Below are 23342 nucleotides of genomic sequence, written 5' to 3' on the forward strand. Positions count from 1 at the left end.
GCTGATGCTGCATCCACTTAGGCAAGTATGACCCAACATACTTCTCTTTTAAATGATTCAGATCATCAAACAAATTTTAATATCACACAAAGATAAACCGAGTAAATACGAGCTAAGGGAAAAAAGCTGTCTAAACCTGCCTGCCTGTGAAAAAGGACTGTAGTTGCCCCCTAAACATAATAACTGGTTATGCCATCCTAGTAAGCAAAAACTGCAAACTGTTTGCAATAACTGGCAATGAGTCTTTCACATCACTGTGAAAGAATTTTGTTCCACTCTTCTTTGCAGAATTGTTTTAATTCAGCCACATTAGAGGGTTTTGGAGCATGAACGGCCTGTTTAAGGTCATGCTACAGCATTTCAATTGGATTTAAGTTCAGACTTTGACTAAGCCACTCCAAAACCTTAATTTGGGGTTTTTTTTGTAGCCATTCAGAGGTGGACTTGCTGGTGTGTTTTGGATCATAGCCCTGCTGCATTCTCCTTCGGCATTTTGTGGTAGAGTGCAGAATTCATGGTTCCATCAATTATGGCAAGTCTTCCAGGTCCTGAAGCAATGCAGCCCCAGACCATCACACTACCACCACCATGTTTGACTGCTGGTATGATGTTCTTTTTATGAAATACTTTGTTAGTTTTATGCCAGATGTAACGGGAGGCACACTTTCCAAAATGTTCAACTTTTGTCTCATCAATCCACAGATTATTTGCCCTAAATTCTTGGGGATAATCAAGATATTGTTTGGCAAATGTGAAACATGTCTTTGGGTTCTTTTTGGTTAGCAGTGGCTTTTACCTTGGAACTCTCCCATTTTTGCCCAGTCTCTTTTTTATTGTTGAATCATGAACACTGACCTTAACTGAGGCAAATGTGGCCTGCAGTTCTTTAGATGTAGTTCTGGGTTCCTTTATGACCTCCTAGATGGGTTGTTGTTATGCTTTTGGAGTCATTTTAGTAGGCTGGCCATTCCTGGGAAGGTTCACCACTTTTCCAAGTTTGCTCTCATCTGACCCCGGGCTCTTTTGTTTGATTGCTCCAGAGCCGCTGCTCTGCATGTCCCTTCACTCCTCATTGGCTGTCATTGACAATGCCAATGGCTCCCACTGCTGTCTCAGCCTGTGAGAAGGAAAAGTCCCCAGAGAACCAGCTCTTGTCCACATTGCTGGATCGCGAAGGGGCTCAGGTGAGTATTTGGGGGCTGATGCACACAGGTTTTTTACCTTCATACATAGAATGCACTTTGGTAGAAAAAAAAAAACTTGAGCCTTTACGACCATTTTAACACCCTTGTAGAATAAAGGAAGGTAGTTGTACATTTTTATATTTTGGAGCTGTTTATCAAATGTTTAGCAAACAATACAGTTAGATTTATTTTAGTACACACAAACACAACATAATCAGTACAATTTGTGTACCTTACGTACGCATATGTGTGTGTAAGTGCATTGCAGGGGGACACTTACATTCTTAAAAAAAATTTATATGTTCTTTTCTTTAAACACATTTCTTTTTCATTTAACTTTATTACTATCAAAGTGAAAGGACTAAAAGTACAAAATGTAAATAAACTCATAACTGCCAATTCGACATTGAGGTTGTTTACAAAGGGTTTATGCTATCTGAAAAACAGTGCAACAGAGCTAAAATCAGAATGCACATTATTCTGAACTATCTGAATCCATTGTAGACACAATCAAGGGAGCACATCACAGAGTTCCTGGGAGTACACTTCCTGAAGCCTGTGCTTTGTAACTTTCTCTATTTAACTGATTTCTGCATTAGCAATTATATCCATACATCCATCTAAAAAAAAACAGTGGGTAAGTTTGGGAATAACGCCAATGAATATCAAGCAGTGGCTCTCAGAGCAAAGACAAAAAGAAGTTAGAAATCACAGGACCCCATAATAAAGCTTTTAATGGATTTCCATCAGCATACTGTATCTTCATGGTACAGAACCCAGCACTCAAAGTTCGCAGTTGTAAACCAAAAGGTAAGGCAAAAAAGCAATGGTCAGTAGGTGGAAAATACTCCAGTGTCAGTGGTCAGCAGAATGAACAAATTCCCAGTGGTCAGCGGTCAGTATAAAAGAAAAAAAAGCTGTCAAACAGTGGGAGGAAAGAAAAACAGACCCTACATTGGTGTTCATTAGGTGGAAAAATACCCTGGTGTTGTTTAAAGGGAACAAAAAATGCCTCTTCAGTGGTTAGTAAGGAATTAGAAACAAATATTCTGACGAATGTGGTCAGTAGGATAAAAAAAATGCTTCAGCAGTCATCAAAAGGAGGAAAAAATGCCACAGCTACAGTGGTCAGTAAAAGGGGAAAACATTCTCCTGCGTCAGTGGTCAGTAAAAAGAAAATATGCCTCATGTCAGTGATTAACAAAAGAAAAAAATGCACCAGCATTGGTGGTCAGCAGAAGGAAAAAAATGCCCAGTAGGTCGAGGGGCACTATATGGGTGCTTAGGGACTTTGTGGGTAGGTAGGGGGTTGTAGGCTCTATAGGGGGATTCTGCAGGAGCTAAGGAGGCACTAGGCTGTAGTGCTCTGTGGTTGGAGGCGAGCCCTGAGTCAGGATTAGGGGACTATGGAGGGCTGGGGTTTCAGAGGGCTCTGGAGCTTTGTGGGTAGAATGACTCACTGGGGCATCCTTAGGGGCTCTACAGAGGGCTAGAGTGGTACTGTGCAGGGCTGAGGGGTTCTTTATGGAGGCACATTGAAGGGCTGAGAGGGTTTGCAGGAAGGAACTGTGAGAAGGGGGGTTACTATGGCTAGTAGGGGAAATCGTGAGAGAAAGGAGGACTGGAATACACTGAGGTGGCATGGGAGAGCTATACTGTTGGGGGTTTCCACCATGCCCTGGATCCTAGAATACACAAAAGGGATCTAATTTCAGCCTACCACTTCTCATCTCTGGGGCCATAGTGTGCTGCTATCTGCTATAGCTGTAGTTCTGCCACTGATGGTAATTAAAGCATTGCATAGTTGAAAAATGAACTTCTGAGCAGGTAGCCAGTGTTCCCTGAATTATCTAAATACTTATTTTTAAATTTTGACAACAGTGTACGTTCAATGATGCCCTTTTACAATTCCTCAAACCCTCAAAATTACAAAAAAAAAACCCCCAAAAAACTCGTTGACACAATACCACACAAGTACACGTACAGAATTGAATGTAGTCAAGATATTTAGAAGCACCATAGAATAATGACAAAGATACAGCAGGGTCATATCTAAATGGCTGAGAAAACAGTGCCAAACTGTTACTTATTAAATATTAATCATTATACTAACGAGAGGGATAAAGTCAGTAAAGAAAAGTCATCTATTGTTAATAAATGTCTGTATGAAAAGTCATTAATTCTTAATGGATGTCTGTTTATGATTCATCCAGTCATAGAAAGTAGGCTTCTCCAGAGAACTATCATTTCTATAATATCCATCATGATAAAACACAACTAGTCTTGTTTTAATAAAAACAAAACACGTATTGTAACTTATGGCAACCTAGAATAAGTTTGCTGTAAAATACATAAGCTACTGGAAATATATACTGTGTGTATGTATCACACATACATACTGTATACAGTATAATGTGCTTAGCATAAATGAGTACACCCCTTTTGATCAATATCTCAATGAACAAAAGAACAATTTCCAAAATGTTTACAAAACTGAAGGACCTCTTTTAGAGCCTGGATGCTGTATGGAAAGTGATGCTCAACTTGTGTCTTCAGATTTCTCCATAGATGTTCGATTGGGTTCAGATCAGGAGACATACTTGGCCGCTGAATCACTTTCACCCTCTTCTTCTTCAGAAATGCAACAGTGGCCTTAGATGTGTGTTTTGGACCATTGTCATGTTGGAAAAGTGCATGACGACTAAGGGCATGGAGTGATGGTAGCATCTTCTCTTTCAATATAGAGCAATACATCTGTGAATTCATGATACCATCAATGAAATGCAACTCCAACACCAGCAGCACTCGTGCAGCCCCACAGAAGGACACTGCCACTACCATGTTCAATTGAAGGCACCATGCATTTTTCTTTGTACTCCTCAACTTTGCGACACCATACATATTTGAAGCCATCAGTTCCAAAAACATTTATCTTGGTCTCATCACTCCAGAGTCCCTGTAGTCTTCTTCTTTTTCAGCATGGGCCCTGGCAAACTCTAGGTGGGCTTTTTTGTGCATGGGCTTTAGGAGAGGCTTCCTTTGTGGACGACACCCATGCATGCCATTCCAGTGTATGCTGTATTGTGTCACGGAGAACAATCACCCCAGTTTGGCTTTCTACTTATTTAGCTAACTGCAGTCAACTTGCATGGCGATTTTCATAAACCCTTCTCATCAGAAAATGCTGTTGAGGTGTTAACTTCCATGGACAGCCTGGACATCTCTGTGAGATGGTTGCAGATTTATCTTTTTTAAATTTTTGTATCACTTTTGCTACAGTATTCTGACTGATAAGTAAAGCTTTGCTATCTTCTTGTAGCCTTCACCTTTCTTGTGCAAAGAAATGATGTTCTTTTTTAGGCCTTGTGAAATTTCTCTTCCATGTGGTGGCATTGCTGACAGCATGAACTGGGAAGGGGTTTTCTTTGTTAAGTAATGCCCTTTTAAAATCAACTGTCTGCTGGACACCTGTTTTATGAATAATTAGACTCACCTGTAGTTTAATTCTTGTTAATTAGGATTTTGTCGTCTAAAATTTAGCATTGCTCCTAAGACTTTCATTGGAGGGTATTCATTTTTGCAACATGGTCTTGAATTCATTTGTTAGGAAAAATACTATGTGTGCATAAATTAACAAATCTTGTTTGCAATCAATGGTCCACATTTGTGGGAGTATTTTGTAGTATAATGCCCATAAATAAATGTTGATTCTGAAAGAAAAGTAAAGGTTTTCTGACAAATCTGTTGGGGTGTACTCATTTATGCTGAGCACTTTATATAATATATATAACACACATATAGTATATACATACACACACACACAGTAACAGCCAAATGGTTGGTCACTGTATGGAAAAGCAGTTGGGGATTTTTCTTACTGTGAAAGAGTCACTGACCTTGTATGCAATTGGTTGGAAGGCACGTGTCCCCCCACAAAAGGCAGTCGCACTGTCCGGTCAGGGCTCCTCCTACACTTGGAAAGTCCTGCTGCAGGAGGCAGCAGTGTGTGTACAAATATGTTAGCAGTGTGTTCAGTCTGTGTTCTTGCAAAGTGGGAATATATTGTAAAGATCTAGGTCTTGTTCATGCAGAGTGTACTAAAGCAAATGTATGCCCATGGAAGGCCGTGTTTACCTGCATAGGTATGCACAGATGTTCCTGCAGTTCCATGCAGGTAGTTTCACTGATACAAATGGGGGCGGAGCGGCTGCACGGACCCAGCCGCTGCCCACAGTTTGACATCTGTGTAGGTGTGGGAGCATGTCCCTGAAATCACACTGTGAATCAGACTCGAGTGCTAAGTGAAGGGATACAACTATTAGGGTAGTCCTCCCAGGGTGAGAAAAAGGGAATACCACTTCCCAGACTACAGACTGGCAAAATAGTGTCTGGGACTTCTTGGTCCAAAGAGACCATCTTGATGTCTTGCCCAGATTACAGACGCTCTAACCCAGATAGAGGCTGAAAAGAACTGAAAGACGGCATGTAAAGGGGGACAATGCTAAATTAGGATTATCCAACAGTTCTACAAACCCCAAAGGGAGGGGAAAGAGGAAAAGTCCATTACAAATATGGAAGACGTTCAAGGGTCACAAGGAGAGGACTTTCTTAGCAAGGACTTGAGTTGATGAACTCCACTCAAAGGTGATCAAAGGTTACTAGTGCTAGATAGCTGGCAATTCATATATAGTAAAAGTCTTCAGTTGCTAGAACTGCACAATCTAGAAAACCTTTCAGCGTAGATTCCTAAGCTTTCCACAATACAAAGAAAAGGCACTAAAGTGGACATAAAGGACAGTGCTATGAAAAAGGTCCAGAGCTGTTGGAAGGACACAGAGGGGTCAGCTCCTTGCTAGGAAAGGGAGCCAAGGGGACTAACCTAGTTGACCTTGTAGATCAACAGGTCCCTCAGAAAAGGGATAGAGCTGAAGGGATCCAAGCACATCAAATAATCCAACCACCCACAAGGGAAAATAACTCTCCTGTGAGGAGTTGTGCAAGTTCAAGTGGAATACCTTTCCAAAGGTTAGGCTCCTACTATAGTACTATAAGCAGTCGAATGCGGGGAGTCCAAACACACCTGGAAAGATACACATGGTGGTGCAGTCATACCAGAAAGGTGAAGAGGGTACCCAAAGGCCAAACAGCACAGGATGTCCCATTAATTCAAATTGAGATATAAATAAGGAATGTAATTGCCGATCAGTAAAATCTCTCTAATCTAATCTCTCTCTAACAGTGAGAACACCATTAACTTGCTGAGTTTTATGCTTGGTAAGGTGAACCACTGGAGTCTCTACAGTGGGCAGCGACTACTTTAGAAATAAATTATCATTCAAAGGGAAATTCTCCATCAAACTCTCAGGAGAGGCTCAGGATCCTACAGCTTGTTTCCAGTTCTCATAGGGGAAAGAATAACAGGTGTAGCAAGAATGTTTTTGCAGTTGTAGAAGCTCCAAAACACCCAGCAGGGTTCCTCTAAATGCAGGGTAGTAGGTACTGCATCAATCCGTTTAGAAACAATCCCTTGCAGATCTGAGTCATCTGCAGTTTACTCAAAAACAGGCTCTGCAGATGTCTCTGAGGACTCTGGTCCAGAAGGGTCAGGGATATCAAAAGACTGCTCCACTAATGGGGTGCAAACCAACAAAAAGTCCAAAGTGACATAATAATAATAGGGGTCCCAGGATCTAGGTTACAGGTGCCAGTTCCTTCCAGAAATACTGAGAAACTACCCCTATAACCAGTAGATAGTATGGTCTGAGGTCACCCATTGCAGTGGGACTTTGGGACTGTATATCTTTAAGAAGACATATTGCACCATGAAGCCAAAAACATTTAGGTCCAAACTGAAGCAAGGCCTCATGTACTCAAGCAACTGGTGCTGACGATGACAACAAGCAGTAAACAGATGGTGCTTAATCCAGAGTGAATGGAGGGAGAAAGGGCACAAAATGTGTGTGCAACACTCATCCTAACTGATGACATACAGTAAGAACTTCAGTCCCTCAGGCCTAGCCCTTACAGCAGTGAAACCAGTCGTGGTGAAAACGCTTTAAAAAGTGTGCAACTGCAAAGTAGTGGTAGCTTCTGTTGCTTCAGCCCATTTGTCCTTTACTAACAAAGTGAGTCTTCAGAGACTGGATAACATTATTGGATGTGTACCCCAGATAGCACGCTGTGGCTAACTAACACAGTACACTAGGGTCTAGAAAGTGCCACCATGGAGAGCTCAGTACCCAAAGGTCACATTCTGGGCTAGTGCCACAAACTTCCCATTTACCAGGGTCCAGGTGCAGCCTCTAAAGCTGTTGTTGAGGATGCACCTATCTGGATAGCCGCTGTGTACATATTAGCTCAAGCAGCAATTTTGAAGTCTTGATTGAACTCACTGAAGAAACATCCACAGTGTACTGAGCCATCATGACTAAAGTAAATCGCAAACAATGAAAGGAATAAATAAGAATAAAACCGTAAGCAAATTTATAGCTCCATTTTTAGCAGAGCTGACTAGAAGGCATCCAAGCTCCTCAAAAAAGACATTCTCCTTGAAGAAACATGACAGTTGAAAGCAGGATTATACGGGAGCTCATTTCAACATTTTTTGTTTGCCAGTGTCCCAACCTATTGTAAGCAGCAGTAAAACTCAAATATTTAAGAATTTCTCTCTCTCTAAATGGATGATAAAGGATATTGGCAATATTTCCTTATCGCAGAATTCAGATTTAAATCAGATTTCATGGATAATGTAGAAAACAAGTGAGGACCCAGGAGACATTTTAGGACAACTAAATGGAGCCATGGTAAAAAAAAAATCCGAGCTACAGGACCCCACCTGCTGAAGGAGGTACTGAGCATGTGTTTCTATTTTTTTGTCTACTGCATGTATAAAAAATGTAGTTACCTCCAGCAGAAAATTGGCAGATAGTAAGAATCTACAAATGGGAATCACAATGGCTTTGCTGCATGGATCTCGGATATACCACTTTATATAAGACATTACATAACTCTTACCAGCATGTCATTAGCCAGCTGGAACTTGGCAGTACATACACTCAGCCAGCAGTCAATAGGGAAGTCGTTAGCCTCCCCCTGTGGCATGACATTGAAGACTGATTCTTAGCTGGGCCCTAGAAACCTAGACTTGACCTCAGATCGTCAGTAACTGCTCTGTTTTGCGGGCACATTTTCAGCAGGCCTCAAGCACTTACCAAGAAATGCCAGCAGAGCAATTTAAAAGTACAATGCAATACTGTTCACATCAAAAGCTCTCAGCCTGACACTATTTGTTTCAAATCAAGCCAGATAATGAAAGTGAAGTCCCTCACCCCCACCTTTACAGCTTTAGGATACTTTGCCTTCACTTGTCAACTTTCTAGTGCCTGTTCCAATATCTCACCTCTGTATATCACTGCATTTTTAGAAAGCATAGCAGGGAATTCAGCCAAAACAGGGCAGCTACATTATAAATCAAGTTAAACAATGCAGATAATTGCATTCTAATTTACATTCAAAGATTATAACAATTCCAGTGATTATGAACTCTGTCTGAACCAAGCTAAATCACGCTTTCCTAATTTCCTCACAAAATTCACATCAAATCTGGAGACCTAAAAGAGAATTCCTGTTTTCTATAAATGTTCATTTTATTCACTCCTTCATCCCAGCTCTTCCAATCAGGATTGTGGTCCTGATGACCCAAGAGAATTTAAAGAAATCAACATAACAAAATAAAATGCATGAGTTACTGACGAGAGCTGGGGGACTAGCTTTGTATTCATAAATCCCAACCTTTAAACTTAACTTTATTAAAAAAAAAACAAAAAAAAACCCTGAAGCTTTATTCACATCACTTAGGGCTCTTTCACACGAACGCTCCGATCGGGTCCACCTGCCCGTTTTTCAGGTGAACCCATTCGGAAACCTCCATTCTCTTCTTTGGAGCAGTAGGTGTAATGGACATGTGTCCGTTTACACCTGCCGACATCTGATACGATCCAACTCACAAAAAAGGGATGGATTGGGATCCAACTCCCCTTCCGTCCGATCGGGCCAGATGAAAACAGACAGGCGGTCCATTTCATCCGACCGCCCATTGAGGAGAGCAAGCATCTCTGTGTCGGCTCTACAGCAGCGGAGTGGACACAGAGCTGTCATCCGCTTGCTCAGCAGGGATCAGCAGAAAGGTCCCCCGCTGAGCAAGCAGATCTGCTAAATGGTTCCGCCCCGTGTGAAAGGACCCTTACTTGTAATGAGGTATGTCCCACTTTGTACAGGCAACCATTGCAATGCCAGACATTTAGAGATAAGGTAGAGGACTGGACATCCCTCCTTTCTATTGAAAAGTGGGCTTCTCTTGCCTTTGGTAACTCACCCATCTTGCCTGTTTTCGGTCTTATTGCTGGCTTTTATTATGAGGATAATGAGTAGGAATATTGGTGAACATGAAGTGAACAGAGCCTTTCACCAGAATGTCACAGATTTCCACATTAACAATTACTCTAGCATTTAACTGCCCAAAATGTATGTGTAAATGGGTCCAAATAAATGTAAGGCTGGTCATATATGTTTGAAATTGCAATTTTATAATTATTAGCAAATATCTGGAAACACAGAACAAAGGACCATAAAGGCGGTGTTTTAATGGCAATTTATTGCAGCTCTATGGGTGAAACATTTTATAATTTGTGAGAAAATGAATCAGTCCTTTAAAAGGTATCCAAACTCAGGCTTCTGTTGCTTTAAAGTGGTTCCAAAGTTAAAATGTTTTTACCTTAATGCATTTCCTGCATTAAGTTAAAAAAAGTTTTGGCACTTGCTGTGCCTGTCAACATAAAACACCCAACTCTTGTATCGATCCAGCACTGTGCCTGGTTGCAGCTTTTCTCCCTGGTCTTTCCCTTCTCACAGGATGTTCGTGCAACAGCTTGAGCCATTGGCTCCTGCTGCTCTTGATCAAATCCTGTGAACAGAGAATGGGGGACAGGGCTAAGCCAGGCTGTGTGCCTATAGACAGTGGCTTATTATGGAGGCAGTCATAAAAGAGGAGGAGTCAAGATAGCCAGCGGGGGACCCCAGCAGATGAGGTTTGGGGCCGATCTGCGCAATACCATTGCAGGTGAGTATAATATGTTATTTTAATTTTAAAAAATGCCTTTACAAATGCTTTAATTTCACCTGGTAATCCTGCAAATAATACACTTTCTGTCACCGCCTCCACTATATTTCTGAAGGGATCCATGGTTGTCACCCTAGGCTGCTCTCTTGATATGGACTACCAACATGTCCATATCTCTTCATCTCCACTACACTGGGGGGCAGAGAAATTAGTAGCTTACTGAAGATAGTTCGAAATAAAAATATTTGCTGTAGCTCACAGGAAGTGACAAGGACACATTTCTGGCAAAACCAACAGGTATTTTCTGCATTTGCTGAAAATATTCCTATATTGAAAAAAAAACTAAAGCAGCCACTTTTTCTATGAACTGTAAACTGCCTATAAACAGCAAAATCATGCATTTTTGTTATTGGGTTTAGTTATCCTTTAAAAGTGCATGTAAAAAGTGAACGTCACTGAGTGTACCTACTAAATGTGATAATTTTGCTAATAGATCCTATTATTATGATGATTAAATCTATTATTATTATGAATATCTTTATGAGTCCATCTACAACATTTGTTTTTCCATGGTTGTCGTTTGTTTTTGCTACTCTTACTATATCTGCTGCTACTCCTTGCATTGCTGTATTTTCATATACTGTTCGTATGAAGGAATATGTAGCACATCTGGATAGTGTACATAGTTTACATGTAACACAAAATCACATTCTCTTAACTCCCCGGGGTAGCCAGTGTTTACTGAATAACATTTTATGAGTCAATGTACAGCATAGAAAAAGGAGCAGGCTTCATTTTTACTGTGAACGTTTGTCGTCCATATGGAGTTTAGTTAAAACTTTTTAAATAAATATTTATTATACACAAACAAATAAAAACTGCCATTATAAGATATTTTCCATCAAAATGATTATGTAGACAGAGCTAAAATCATTAATACTGATTTATTTACTTGAAGAGCTTTCCAGGCTCTGTATTTTATGCCTTTTGCGTATTTCTACGAGGCTGCTGGCAGTTCCCTCCCACGTGTTTTGGCTCTTGATATTAAATGCCCTCACTACAGTTAAATCTGCCAACATCAATCTCTTCACACAGGTCCCATCCACGCTATGCAGTTTTATTCATTTTTTTTCACTCTTTGTTTACTAAAAGAATTGCTCACAACTATCATGTGCCTCAAATGCCATAAACAGGGAGCCACCAAGATGGCTGCTGCACATATGTCTTACACATAGCTGAAAGTAGAGTGATTTTGAAAGCAGGGTGAATAATATGTCAAGATCTGACAGCTGTGGCAATAATTCAGTTTGAGGGCTATCAAAAAAAAGGCAGAAATCAGTAAAAGGCCCATAATTCCTAGGTATGAAAGCTAGTGGCTAAATAATCTGGTCAGAGTGCTATTTGGCTGCATTTATCTGACAGGGGGTTGACAACTGTGCACATGAGGCTGCATAACAGAGGGCATGAAATATGAGGATGTGTGTGCACAGAAATTCCTCTGTGCTTTTCATTACCTAAAACTGAGCACTTGAATGCTGCATACTTTTCTAAATCATTTATTTTAAGCAGAGGGATGTTATTTGTGGTCCAGCCATCCTTTGCAAAATCTCCCATTTAAATCACGAACCCTGACAACTTGGAATGCAAAAATAAATAACTAAATAAAAGAAGCCAAAGACTGCCGTACCCTTACGTGCATATTCCACCACAAAATGTCCTATTCATCTCTATTCACTGTGTCAAGAAATAAAAAATATTTAAAATAAACTTTTTTCTTACTTTTGATTAGAATAGGAAAGTGGTTGAAGGGACGATTTGCTGTTGTATAAGGAATATTTAGTAAAAGTCTATCTTTTATTCTGAATTCTTCATGCCATGTAGCAGCGTACTTTCTGCCATATGACATTGGTCAGGAACCTCTTGTTCCTGCAGCCTCATAGCTGAATATCTGCCATGTGAGAACATCTACTGGAGGGCTCACTTGTATCTATATGCTTATTCAGAGCAGCTCTTGTTCAGTTTTGACTTTGCCAATTCCACAGGTGGTGAGGAATTTTGTTGACCACTCCTGATCGGTCGAACAATTATGTGCATGTGTCATGGAACCGATCACAATAAAGAATTATTTAACTATCATTTGTAATAGATTGTTCCAGACAGATCATATTTTTAATTGATATCTTCAGTTAATCATGTGAGCTGCATTGCACAAATTGTAAATGATTATAATTTGCTTGTTTGTTTCGATAATACCTAGATTGATCAAAAATTATTACAAGGTCTCTTTATTCTATTAATTTTTTTGCCTAATTTTCACCCATTTTTTTTCCATGATCTGAATTTCTAAGTTAACTGTATTTATCATTTTTCACTGGGCTTCATCGATTTTCGGAAAAAAAAATTTACTGGTCAAAGACTTTAATCAAACAAGAATTGCTAATGTAAAAATTGCATAAAAAAAGATTTGCTGACAACTGTTCTCTAAGTGAAAATTAAGGATGTGTGGGTGGGTACTGTCAAAAAAGGGCAGAAGTGGGGAGAAAAATGAGTGGCACTTTCATGTTTGAGAGGTCAACTTTAATACACTTATCAACATCTGATGGGAAGTGGTTGGCTACCAAACAGGCATTATACTGTCTGACCCAGATGTCCCATCTACTGGGTGCAATGTACTAATTGTACCTCCAGATCAGAAGGATAAATGTATAGAAATTGCAAATACTTCCATTCACTAAATGCTCAAGCAGTGTGTTGCTGAACTAATGCATATTCTAAGTGTCAGTTCTGGCTTTCCTGGAGGCTGCCAAGATGCATCCATTTTGAGGATGTTTGGCCTAGCAGTTAAGTTTCATTGTGGGCAAGTGTGGTAAGTTGGTACTATGACTTTCACTCTCTTATGATTTTCACTCTCTAACTCACTAATGTAAAAAAAAATTGGTCAGTCCTATATTTTATTTCTTTTTACCGTCACTCCCTGATCATCACAACACAGGACATATTATTATTATTATTATACAGGATTTATATAGCGCCAGCGGTTTTCTCAGCGCTTTACATTATAGTGGGAGACAATACAGTAACAATACAAGAGGGATTTGAGGGCCCTGCTCCTTGGAGCTTACAATCTAGGAGGGAGGGGTGAATGGTGCAGTAGGTAATAACTGTGGGGGATGGAGTGGTTGGAAGAATAGAGGAGTCCAGTATTAGCAGAGGGTGGGATAGGCTTCCCTGAAGAGATAGGTTTTCAGTGATCGCCTAAAAGTAAGTAGAGTAGGCAATAGTCTGATAGATTGGGGTAGGGAGTTCCAGAGGATGGGTGACACCCTGGAGACGTCTTGGAGACGAGCATAGGAGGAGGTGATAAGGGAGCTAGAGAGTAGGAGGTCTTGCGAGGAGCGGAGTGTACGGTTTGGTTGATATTTAGAGATAAGATCGATTATGAAAATTTGGGCAGTGTTGTGGATGGATTTATAGGTCATTGTTAGTGCTTTGAATTTTATCTGTTGGGCAACTGGGAGCCAGTAGAGGGAATGGCAGAGAGGGGTGGCAGATACAGAACGGTTAGCGAGGTGGATGAGTCTGGTAGCGGCATTCATGACAGACTGGAGGGGGGATAGCCTGCGATGAGGTAGGCCAATGAGGAGGGAGTTACAATAGTCGAGGCGTGATATGACAAGGGAGTGAATAAGTTGCTTAGTGATTTCCAGGGTTAGGAACAGTCGTATCTTGGAGATGTTGCGGAGGTGAAGTCTACATGATTTTGTAAGCGATTGGATCTGGGGCTGGAAGGACAGATGGGAGTCTAGGATTACACCTAGTACCCTGGCATGAGGGGATGGACTGATGATTGTGTTATCGATATTTATGGTGAAGTCAGTGGATGTGGCACGGGCAGGGGGGAATACTAGGAGCTCAGTTTTGGACAGGTTGAGTTCGAGGAAGTGGAGTGACATCCAAGCCGATATGTCACTTAGTAGGCTTGCGATGCGAGTGGAGACTGAAGGGGTGAGGTCAGGGGTAGACAGATAGATTTGCGTGTCATCAGCATAGAGGTGGTAATTGAAACCGTGGGAGTTTATCAAGTGACCAAGGGAGGAGGTGTAGATGGAGAAGAGAAGGAGTCCAAGGACCGAACCTTGAGAGACCCCTACAGAGAGAGGGCGTGAAGAGGAGGTGGCAGCATTACAGGTAACCTGAAGGAGCGCTGCAATAGATAGGAGGAGAACCAGGAGAGAGCAGAGTCTCTGAGGCCAAGAGAGTGTAGTTTTTTTGAGGAGGAGGGGATGGTCAACCGTGTCAAACGCCGCGTGGAGGTCGAGTAGTAGAAGTATTGAATAGTGGCCGTTGGTTTTAGCAGTTAGTAGATCATTAGAGAGTTTTAGTAGGGCAGTTTCAGTGGAGTGTAGAGGTCGAAAGCTAGACTGTAAAGGGTCGAGAAGGTTGTTGTCGGTGAGGTGGGAGCTCAGACGATTGTAGACTAAGCGTTCTAGGAGTTTAGAGGTAAATGGCAGCAGGGAGATGGGTCTTAGGTTGTTCAGGTTGGTGGGGTCTAGGGAGGGTTTTTTAAGTATGGGAGTGATGGGCGCGTGCTTTAGAAGGAAGGAGAAGGCACCTGTAGAGAGGGAAAGATTGAAGATGTGAGTGAGGGAGGATAGGATGGAAGAGGAGGTGACCAAAGGAGTTGTGAGGGGACAGAGTCAAGGGGGCAGGTGGTGAGGTGGGCTTCTGAGAAGACCTTAAGGACCTCTTCGGTGGTAGCGAGGTCAAAGGAGGAAAGTGTTGAGGGAGGTATGGTATGAGGAATGCTAAGTGGGGTGGGTGTCTGTGTAGTGGCGAAGTCCCTACGAATTGTGTCAATCTTGTTTTTGAAGTGGTTTGCAATCTCGTGGGTAGTGAGTGAGGCGCTGGGTGGTGGTGGAGGTGGAGAAAGTAGAGTGTTAAAAGTAGAGAAGAGCCGATAAGGACTGGAAGAGAAGGTATTAATGAGAGTGACAAAGTAGGCTTGTTTAGCAGCGTGAAGGGAGGAAGCGTATGTTAAGAAGGCAGATTTAGAATGGGTGAACACTTGGTGGGATTTGGTTTTACGCCATAATCGCTCCAGCACGCGACTGTGTCGTTTGAGATTTCGGGTGTGGTCAGTCTGCCAAGGTTGTAGCGGTCAGGGCCTAATGCTTCGTGTTGTTAGGGGAGGAAACAAGTCTAAAGCGGATGAAAGCGAGCTGTTGTAGACAGCAGTGGCCAGGTCAGGGGATTGATGCTGTCATAGAGTTGGTCAGTTGCAGAGTGGAAGGGAGCCGGGTTTAGGTTTCGGAGATTTCTGCTGGTAATTGCTTGTTGTTTGGTGACATAGGTGTTAGAGGATGAGGAGACTGTGAAGGTGATGATATTGTGATCACAGAGGGGAAAGGGGGTGTTTGTGAGGTTATAGGGAGTACAGTGGTGAGAGAAGACAAGGTCTAAGGTATTCCCGTTGGAGTGAGTGGAGGACTGTATACACTGTCCTAGTTCAAAAGAAGAGGTTATGTGGAAGAGTTGGGATGTAGCCGGGTTATTGACGTTAATAGGGATGTTGAAGTCTCCGAGGATGATAGTGCGTAGCTCAGAGGAAAAAAAGTAGGGTAGCCAGGCAGCGAAGTCATCAAGAAAGCATGAAACGGGTCCAGGAGGCCTTAGATCACTGCAATCCTCAGAGAGATCGGAGAGAACAGCAGGATGCAGTGGGTCTCGAAAGAAGAATACCCAAGACATACCCAAACCAATGTCAAAGAGGTCAGCAATTCCTTATATTGGCTCCTTTTTAAAAATGTATTAGTAAGATAGCTCACTACTTAACCTGACCATTATTGAAAGATAACCAACCCTTAGCCAAACTCTTTAAATATCTGTGTGGCACTTATGATACTACAAGGGAAGCAGCCAATACTCAGATACTTCTACATAGTCCCCCCCAAAAAGCTGCCTTGACAAACATTTACTTTATGTTTGGGTTCGCTCTCCCAAATCAATAGCATGTACATATGGAGAAAACAGACTAGGGTTGTTACTTCTGCATATTTTCTTTTTTTCTGCATTTTTATAACACAAGTATTTTTATACTACATTTCCAACACAGTTTTCTCTTCATAGAAAGTTGAACAGTGGTTTACCCCTAGCTGGTGACAAAGAATGGCAAGGGGTTAATGACAACAATAATTTAAAGCATATCTAAAACCTAAAACAAATATGTAAAATATTGCAGCGTACAGTCATTAGATGTGATGGCTGCTTTTTTTTAAGCTAAGAACATTTTCAATGTCCTGTGAACTGAAAAGGAGGAACAAATATTATTTTTACAGTGTAAACTACTAGTCCCATCAATTCATTTAAGATGATACAAAGAAAAAATGTCCAACCTGTGTGGCAAACATGGTTACCTCATTAGATACAGTGGTGAAATATGTGTAGCCACAAAGAGACAGGCAGTGTGTTATTCGCAGGCATACCAAGTTAAAATAATGGGATAAAAAGCCTGGGGAAAAATGCAGTTACCACATCTAACCACTGTGAGCTGTAATGTATAACATGCTTGTCATTGGTTTTAGATATACTTTAAGAGAATTCCAGGTACTTAGTGAGTTTAATAGCCACAAGAACAGCCATTCTCTGTTGTATGTTTTTAACTGCACTATTCATTTTGGCAGGTATATTGTGTATTGTTGTTCACATTAAGCTCATGAACATTGGCAGTTTGGCCTTTACAGCTTTTACGAATGGGCTTTTTTTTGGGAGCAAGGGAGTCAAAGCACACAGCATACAGCTTGCTGTTGGCAGTCTGTTAAAATCAATGATCACTGAGGGGGTCTGTTTGCATAGACGATGCCTGGAATTATCCAGCAAGGATCGTTTGAATTTCTGTTTTTATGAATGGCAATGTGAGTCACTTTTCATATGGTGTGTGTGTTTTTTTTCTCTTCACTGAATTACTTTATTGTTTTCTAGAATACTGTTTATGGCATCTCACCTTGCCCCTGAAGAAGATTCAAATTATAAATTCAATGAATTGACACGCTTTGGAGTTTTTCTCTTTGGTGATATATAGCCTAATCATCGCTATCAACATCAAAATTGTGTTTTGTGTATTGTGTCTATGTTTTTTCATTGATGTCCTATGTTCAATAAATTTGTATTTTTTATATAAGATCTTTCTGTAGTTTTGTAGTTTTTGTGCTTAAAAAAGTCCCTTTTTCTTTTCTGTATGCTTTTTATGGCTCAATGACAGGCTAAAATGTAAGGGTAATAATAGCAAAGACAGGTGATTTGTTATCTTAAAGAACCACAAAACATTTCAGAAATTTAGGTATTTGGTGTTACTAAATAATAATTAGTAAATCCTAATTAAAAAAAGTCCCTCTGCAATGGAATGTCATAATGAGCTAGTAGGCATCGCATACTAACACATTTTGGAAGACTAACCTTTAAAACAAAGCCCTCCAGTGGCATGCTGTCACCGTTGTCAGGGCTTCCATCTTCACCTGGTCCTCTTTCTGGGTTTGTGGGCTCTAGCCGTTTGAATGGCCGAGCTGCAATGATATCACTCCTGTGCATGGGTGTAGGAGCCACGATCTCAGCACAGCACACTCAATGGACAGCAAATTCGAGAGGCAAATTCATAACGTCACCAGCTGCTAGCCACTAGAATGTCTCCTAAACGGTGCACGTTTAAGAGATATTCATTTTTCTATGGGTAAGCTTTAATATAAGCTTACCTGTAGGTAAAAATGGCAAAACAGACTCTACTACCACTTTAATTGATCTCCACACCTTGTCTTGACAGTCTTGCAAGTCACATTCCCTGTCCATGGTGCTGATGAAAGTATGCAAACCTGTCGCAGTTTATTTAAAACTTAGCAATGCATCAATGCTTTAGTTTTTTGTGTGAAAGAACAAACGTAAGGAAGGTTGCCTAGCATCATTTGAGTTGCAATACATTTCTGTAATTAAGGTCCAAAATACAGGACCACTGCAATAAACTGTCGAGTTAAAGGACACACGAGTTACTTTGTACCAGTGGGGCATTTGAGGACTGGCATTCCAACTTGTCAACCACAGACCCTTTTTTGTGTTCATCTGTTAACCCTCATGACGACATGTAAATAAAGAGAGGACACCGGGCGCAAATTCAATCTTCTTGCTGCATTCTCAGCAAGGTGAAGTATATGGAGAAACCAGCCATCAGAGTGACACACCGTTATAATGACCTCACAAGCTGAACAGTGCTGAGAAGTCCAGTATAGAGAAATAGCGCTAGAATTACCAGTAAACATTTACAGACTTCACACTTTAACCAAAGTGTTGCAGAGAAAAAAAAATTTGCTTATCTCTGTGGTAGCTAAGCTAAGACAGAATTTAAGAACTTAAAGGAACTACCACTGAACTTCCAGGAAGTTTTAAGAAAATGGCATACACCAATTGCATACACCCAATAGCATAATTGCTCATTTTGGTGCGCTTAGCTTTCGGTGCTAAACTCCAGTCAAGCAGCTACATTTGTGAAAAAAAATACATACCAAAAATTAAAACTGTGTTACCAATCCAAATAATTTGTAATTCTGTGCAGCAAGTTTTGTGATCTAGCCACCCCTAACAGGTAGCAAAGCCAAGTCCCTTAAGCCTCCCTCTGTAACAACAGTCAAGAACACTAGTCAAACCACACCCACATCGTGGTGATTTGACAATAATGAAGAAGTAGCACACCGATGATGCTATACCTCTAGTCACTCTGCTTTCTTCTCCTGTCAGTGCGTGTGAATGCAGCAGAGTGTAAATGTCTCCTAGTGCTGATTCCACTCTGATTTATGTTGTACAGTGTATTACAGGAGGCTTTTTTATACCTGATCTGTCAGAGTTTAGCATAAAGAGAAAAATGTAACCATCAATATTTCTTCTAAGGCAAACTAAATAATGACAAACTTAAAGCAGAGCGTAATGGTAACGTATACTGAGCCCTCACAAAGCTGTGTGAAAGGGAAAGGATGCCATGTTGTTCATACTTCAGACATGACACTTTCTAACACAATTTGGTGAACAGCAGCAGTGGTTCCCCTCTCTTCATCCTCCCAGGAAGCCTCTGGTGCAATACACAACTTTTAACTGATGCCAGAGCTTTTTTCTCAGACCAGGAAAGATACAGGTCCTCTCATTCCTATTAAGTAAGAAGAAGAGAAGTGCCTCTAAGTGCAGTATTGACAGTATTTATTAGTAAACAATGTAAAGCCACTCACATTGTGTGAAATAAAGAAGGCTCAAGTAGGTAAATTGTATAGCCATGTCAATGCTGCAATGGCCGCATCTGCACTGAAGGAGACTGTAGATGTGACAGAATTGCCGGCCGGCCGGCACGCGAAGTCTCTAAAGATGGTGTCTGGAACACACCGTGGAGCACAACGCGTTTAAGCGCATGCGCTAAACACTAGCAAGCTGAGTCTCCTTCAGTTCGGACGCGGCCATATTGCAGCATGGACACGGCTATACAATTTACCTACTTGAGCCTTCTTTATTTCACACAATGTGAGTGGCTTTACATTGCTTACTAATAAATATTGTCAATACTGCACTTAGAGGCGCTTCTCTTCTTCTTACTTTACACAGAGCCTGCTGCAGCTACACAGAAGCTAGCCCTAGTGCTATATGGACTTTATTATGACATTGGACTTTATGCATTTATTTTGTGCCCCTTGTCTATAGGAGTTGGGGATCCTTTTTGAGCTGTTTTTCCTCTGTTCTTAGTGGTTTGTGTCTTTTACAACCTCTCATGCCTATTAGCCTAATCCACCATTACAGTCTGGAAACCCTAATAAAACTGTCACCCTCACAAGCTTAAGCAATCCGGAGAACTAACAGTCATCAGCTGATCATCAGCCAATACTCTAAAACTTCAGCATGTTACATAACGTCTGAAATTATGACAGTATAAAGTCATATTCACCTTCATCAGTTATTGGGTAGCATTTTAAACCCAAACACCCCTATACTAGGAGGTATCAGAGTGGAGTAGGTCTCTACACCCCTCCTATGAGAAATAGATCTCCAAGATCTGTCATATCTATATCCATTTTGAAGCGAATTTCATGCTGGGCAATAATCTGCATGGTAGCGGGCTGCAAATGGTAGGAAGTAAAAAATATGAATACTTATAAGAAAATATATTTGGGACTTGGTCATAAATGTGGTGACCTCCCAGCACCCCCCCTTAAACTGGATAATTGGTCAGTTGGTCTCTGTCAACAGCCCCTCTGATATCAGATGAAAAAAGAGATTGCAAGCATATTTGATAGCTCTCGCTTTAACATCAACCAAGGAATGAAAGAAAAGTCTTAAAGAGAAACAGTCCTTAGACTTGTGATGAAATCTTCCATGTAACACATGGGAAAAAAGGAGTGATGAGTCGTCCCAAAGGGAAAGAGAATAAATCCTCCACCAACACCATATACAGCCTCTTACCAGAGGGTAAGACCACAGGTCATGCAGTCATATACAGCATTTAAGGAAGCCAAATATCTTCTCCACCTGAAGGCACCTCCACGACTCACTCCAGAAAGATAGTACCTCAAAATAATGATTTAAACTGCATAGGCATGGAAATATGGAACCATACAGACTCTCCACCAAAAGACTACTCTTCAGTTAATAGTAAGCGTGCCCCTGAGGATGTGCATGCGCACGAAATGATTGGACGGAGCCTCCTTACATGCTGACGTCACGCCACCGCGGCCAGGGCGGCGGCCATTTTGGTATGCTTTTATGCACTTAACTCTTTGCTGTATCCACGTGGATTGCTTTTAACTATTTACAATAAAGACTAAACTTTATTGCCATACCTTCGGCTCTTGTGGTGAGTTTCACCTCCTAAGAGAATCCTTTGCTGGTTTTGCATAGCCATGACCCTGGAGAAGTCTGGTCCCTATTTATAGCTTCCTGAGACCCCCCATAAGGATCAGCATTAACGCTACTTTGTATAAACAAATTAGCGTTCTGGTGAGTGCACATTCATATAAGGTGGTGGATTCCTATGTTGGATCATGAGCACTCTTGAGCATCCCAGCTGGTATTGCTGCACCTTGTAGTTCCACGAACACCGGGCACTGCTGTGACCTGTAGTGCCACAGACTATGTATAACCAGCATTACTGCTAAATAACCAAACACATATCACTTGGCACTTCTGTGACCTGCAGTGCTACGGACTATCTACTATTTATATTCAGAATTTTAGAGTTTTTTATGATTCTATGTGATCTGAGACATTTTATTTGATTTATTTCACTGGAATATTGTATGAACACATCTATTCACATAAGCACTTTATGATTGCATTTGTCACTTTTGCTTTAGCGCTGCACTTACATTTGAATTGATTACTGTGGGTTTGTTACCTTGCCTTTTGTGCTAGCGGCTACCATATTATCTGCGCTCGCCTCATACCTTGTGTTATAGCTACAGTTTTGTGCCTGCTGACTTTTTTTTCACAGGAGACTGGAGCTCCTCTTTAAGTGGCCTTTCACTTAATCCTTAATGTAATGCCCTCCCTATAACATTAAATGTCTAGGTGCATGCTACATATACATCTATTTATGACATATACGTAAAGCTGATACTTAGGAGCTTCACTCTATAATGGCTAAGTTAAAAATAACTGACATGAGCACAGTGAACATGGGGCAGCTTGGACACTCTAATTATGAAATCTTGCCTCTAGTGCTCTCTTGGTAAATAAACCATCACCGTATGCCCTGTCTGGGTGGACATAGCTTTTAAGCTCACAACAAAATCCTATTTGATTGTATTAAGATTTCCAAAGCACATAATCAGTGTTGTTCTGTTGATATAAGTATTACTTTATGAGTAACATGCTTGCACCACTAATATTCTCAAATGATAAATCCTCAGCTCTCTCAAATCTGTTGTATAATGTTTTCGGGGATTACTGAAGTGTTTAGTTATTCTGCTTCTTGGAAGATGAAAGACGAAGAAATTCAAATTAAAAACAGATGCTAAGTGAGGACACAGTATGATTAATGCCTAAACTATTTAAAGGATACTTGTCATTATAATGTATAAATTCAATGCTCTATTACCAACAGCGAGCAACAGATAGTTTTCAGTCTGTTTTTAAAGTAAATGCATTAGCCAGCAAAACATTTTGAAAGCAAAAATATATAAATCTGCCTCTTGTTTATGTACAGAGCTGATACAACTAGTAATTACATGTAATCAGACACTATATATTTATTATAAACTGAATTTGGAAGACAAAAGCAATGTTCTTTGATGAATAATACACAAGCTGCCATTTGTGGAAAATGGCATCTTTAAGGAAAAAAAAAATCGTAAGGCAAAAGCAACTTGTAAGTTAGTAAGTAGGGGGAAGCACCCTAGCCACACGTCTAGGACTCCAAATCATTTATCAAAAAGAAAGTATTGTGTATTTTTGTTTTTACATGTCTTTTGAGCTATTACCATTTGTTAAAAAAAGATGTTTTCTTTGGACTTTCATACATTAGATCCATCTTTTTTTTGTAGGCCTTGTGCGCACAGGCAGAAAAAAATGACGCTTTTAAAGGCATTTTTCATTTTTTCCTCCAAACGCAGCCTAATTTCATTAATGTGGCGATGCACATTGTGGAGTTTAGATTTTTGTTCTAGAGCAACGTCCAAAAACAAAAAAAAAAGCCCAAAACCTGTGTTTGGAGAGGAGCTTACTGGCATAATTTATGTACATATGCACATTAATGTATTCCAATGGCTATAATAATTTAATACCCTGGTCAGTAGAATGAGTTCAAACTCATGACCATAAACACGTCCCAAAACAAGCATTTATTAAACTCTTGACTTTTCTGACAGCTCCTGGCATATTGAAATGGGAGTATTTCAATATGCACATAGACCTGAAGCCTTACTGTAAATGTAGAGAATGGGAGGTTAGCCACTAGAAGCAGTGTTCTTTAGCTGCTGCAATGGCTTTGTATAACCTGAGAAAGCTTGCTGAGATAAGACATCAGC

General features: G+C 40.7%; 1 protein-coding gene across 2 annotated transcripts in view; it reads right to left on the bottom strand.

The window, feature by feature from the left end:
• The window catches only part of JADE2 (jade family PHD finger 2), a 479241-nt gene that overhangs the window by 201739 nt on the left and 254160 nt on the right, over positions 1–23342 (bottom strand). The gene's annotated exons all lie outside the window — the stretch shown is intronic.

Source organism: Staurois parvus, unplaced genomic scaffold (genome assembly GCF_062004578.1).
Source record: "Staurois parvus isolate SC_StPar_1 unplaced genomic scaffold, SC_StPar_1.0 ptg000085l, whole genome shotgun sequence".
Classification (NCBI taxonomy): domain Eukaryota; kingdom Metazoa; phylum Chordata; class Amphibia; order Anura; family Ranidae; genus Staurois; species Staurois parvus.